Source organism: Gossypium arboreum, chromosome 11 (genome assembly GCF_025698485.1).
Source record: "Gossypium arboreum isolate Shixiya-1 chromosome 11, ASM2569848v2, whole genome shotgun sequence".
NCBI lineage: Eukaryota > Viridiplantae > Streptophyta > Magnoliopsida > Malvales > Malvaceae > Gossypium > Gossypium arboreum.
The window spans coordinates 51,352,919-51,356,515 of NC_069080.1; the positions used below are offsets into that span (position 1 = coordinate 51,352,919).

Consider the following 3,597-nt stretch of genomic DNA (forward strand, 5'->3'; position numbering starts at 1 on the left):
CCCGTGTTTTCATATATTATTTGTCATGTATCATTATTTACTTGTATTTCAGATGGATACAAGTAATAACTCATTTTATCATTCATAACTTCTCATGTCTGGAATTGTCACTCGTTGAATTTATTCAAAATATCAATGGATACGCAGGTAATACACTCGAGTTGTACGAATCAGGATCCATCAAATCATGTCCAATGGTACCCATAAGGTACTATATCAGAGACTACACTCTCAAGCCACACATGTATACAATAGGATTACCAGTCTAAGCTAAATCCTATTTATGACATATGCTCTAAGGAGTTTGATATAGATTACTCATCCGGGCTAAATCCAATCTATAAGATATGCTCGAGAGGAATTATATCAGGATTACCCATCTGGGCTAAATCCCTTCTATAATGAGGTCAATAGGATTACTCGTCAAAGCTAAATCCCGTCAGCAACAAATGCTGGACCTCATTCATTTCGAGAAAGCACATATTCATCGATTCCTCCTTTATTCAAGCAAGATTTAACATTTCTCAAGCATTAACAAGCATCTAATTATTTCCTACATCTAAATCATACATATAATTCAAATAGACACATTCCACATTCATTTCAAGCATATAAATAATATTTTTATCATTTACCATTTATCGAGCATTATTATTGATCGGCCACTTTCATTTATCAGGCTATAACGAGTATGTGATCATTTCACATATTTATGACATTTATACAATTCAAAAATGCAACATTAAATTCAAGCATAAAAATATATACAATTTAGTTACACGAACTTACCTCGACAAATGTTCGTGTACATTAATCTACTAATCCGACATTTTCCTCCTCTCCTTATTTTAGCTCCGAATTTGGTCTATCCAGATCTATACAAGTAAATTTAACATCAATTTATCATATTTCATATTTAGGTGGAATCAATTTACGCCCTAGGGAAAATTACCAGTTTGTCTCTAACTTTTCCATAAATTTCGATTTCGTCCCTAGGCTCGTAAAATGAAACTTGTGTAATTTACTTCCTATTCCAAGCCTAACCAAAATCCCATTACAAAATTTACTGCACATGTAATCGTAAAGTTTCAGAATTTTTCATCAAATTTCACAACTTTACATTTTAGTCCCTAAATCATGTTTTCATAAAAAATCACTTTGTAAAAGTTGTTTATCTATCAACAATATTTCATTTTCTACCATAAAATTCTAATTTTCAGCATAATACATCCATGAACCATTTTTCAAACTTTAATAACTTCTCAAATTGATCCCCACAATAGATTAGATTAAGCTATCCTGGTTTCAAAAATATCAAAATTACTAAAAACTGGCAAAGGAAACTTACCCAATTTGGCCATGGAATTTTTCTCTCTCCTAGGGTTTTCATATATATTTTGGAGAAGAGGATGATAAAAATAATTTTTATTTCTTTTTAATAATTTATAATCATTTAATATTTTTGATTTCCAATTTATCCCTTAGCCTTTTTCTAATTTTCCATGGATGAATCATCCAAAAATATCTACTAACTTTTTATTAATGGTTTAATTACCATATAAGGACCTCAAGTTTTGAATTTCATAGCTATTTAATCCTTATAGTGACTAGAATTCAACTTTTGTATTTTATACGATTTGGTCCTTCTCGTAATTAAGCACATAATAGACAAAATTTTCTTATCAAAATTTTCACATGACATTTTTATAATATTATGAACTATATAATAAAATAAAAATAAATTTTATTTTCGGCTCAAATTTGTTGTCTCGAAACCACTGTTCCGATTTCACTAAAATTTGGGCTGTTACAAAAGATACTTGAGATGCAAGTGAAGTGAAAGCATGAACTTCATGTACTCCAGCAAATTGTCTTCCAAATGCTACTCAATTGGTTGGTCATTGGTAATTATTGTTGGCAATCCTTTCGATGATTTCAAAAGCCTTATTATAAGACATAGAAAGGAGAGCATCGTTAGCAGAAGCATCCACTGCCATCCTCGTGTGAGCATTGATACCATTATAGAATGTTTCTAATTGGATGCAATGAAGGATTCCATGACTAGGGCATCTTCCTAATAGTTCATTGAACCTTTCCCGTGCCTCATACAAGGACTCATCATCCTTCTGTTGGAAGGTAGTGATCTCATTCCTCAACTTAGCATTCTTGCTATGTGAGAAGTTGTAACGCCCCGTACCCGAGACCGTTGCCGGAGTCGAACACGAGGTGTTAACGGACTTAATTCATTTATTTACACAGTTCATTTTAAAATTTCCAGACAAGCTAGCTAACTGCATCATTTTCACCTTAAAAATCATATCTCGAGTTCCAAAACTCAAAAATTGATTCCGTAAATTTTCCCTGAAACTAGATACATATATCCATCTACAAATTTTTTTCTAGAATTTTTGGTCGTGCCAATTAGTACAGTTTATTAGTTAAAGTCTCCCCTGTTTCAGGGTTCAACTACTCTGACCTTCATTCATTACGACTTAGATATCTCCCTGCACAGGGCTTCAATACTTATGCCGTTTGTTTCTAATGAAACTAGACTCAAAAAGGAATCTATACATGTAAAGCATGACTTCTAATTGTCTCTGGTTAATTTATGTTAAATTTTCAAAATCAGAACAGGAAATCCAGAAAACACTCTGGCCCTATTTCACGAAAACTTAAACATCTCATAAAATAAGGCTCATATGGTCGTTTCGTTTCTTTCATATGAAAGTAGACTCATCAATATTAGATTACATAATTTATTCACTATTTAATTCCATTCCTACTATTTTTAGTGATTTTTCCAACCTACATTACTGCTGCTGTCAGCATCTATTTTAAGGTAAATATTTACCTATTTCATAATTTTCCATGAATCAAATAGCAAATTGACATACATTATTATCAAGGGTAATCCCAATTAGCCATAACGTGCGTAGCACCAATAGGACCATGATTGGCCATTCCAATGGCTAGTCATTACCAAACATTTCCACACCACTTAATAACCATATCACAAGACCATAATGTTATACTTCAAAATATACGAGCCATTTTCGCATGGCTATACGAATACACATTACCAAAGGGTACTTAATTAACAACAAGGGTCAGCCCTATACATGCCATTTTCAAAATTGAACTAAAAGAGTACCAAAAAGTGGTTCAGATAGTGTGGATGACTTCGACCTTGACACCCCCGAGTCCGATAGCTGACGAACACAATCTATAAAACAGAGAATTAAAGCAGAGAATAAGCATTTCGATGCTTAGTAAGTTTTAAGTAATGAAATCAGTTAAAAGAATGGCATAATAACGTCAAGTTTGTTTGTGTCATCCCTTGGCCGAATAGAAACATAACCGAGATATCATTTTTATCATTAAAATCACAAAGGTGAAACCAATTTATCCGGCCAAATCAAATCCACAACCGAATGCTCTCATCTCAATGTCCATGTCCATTTCATGCATATACACACACATTTCATAACTATGACATTGAACTCTCTAATTCGGAACTCATACATCATAATCAGATCATAAATGTTCGGATGATTTAAATAATGTGCTAAGCATTCCCATCGAATTCCAAAGTCATAA

General features: G+C 32.7%; 1 non-coding gene across 1 annotated transcript; it reads left to right on the plus strand.

The window, feature by feature from the left end:
- The first annotated feature begins 2,052 nt into the window (after positions 1–2,052).
- On the plus strand, positions 2,053–2,159 carry LOC128284718 (small nucleolar RNA R71). The gene has a single exon (XR_008275141.1). It is a non-coding gene; the product is annotated as a small nucleolar RNA R71 (small nucleolar RNA).
- Positions 2,160–3,597: the final 1,438 nt, after the last annotated feature.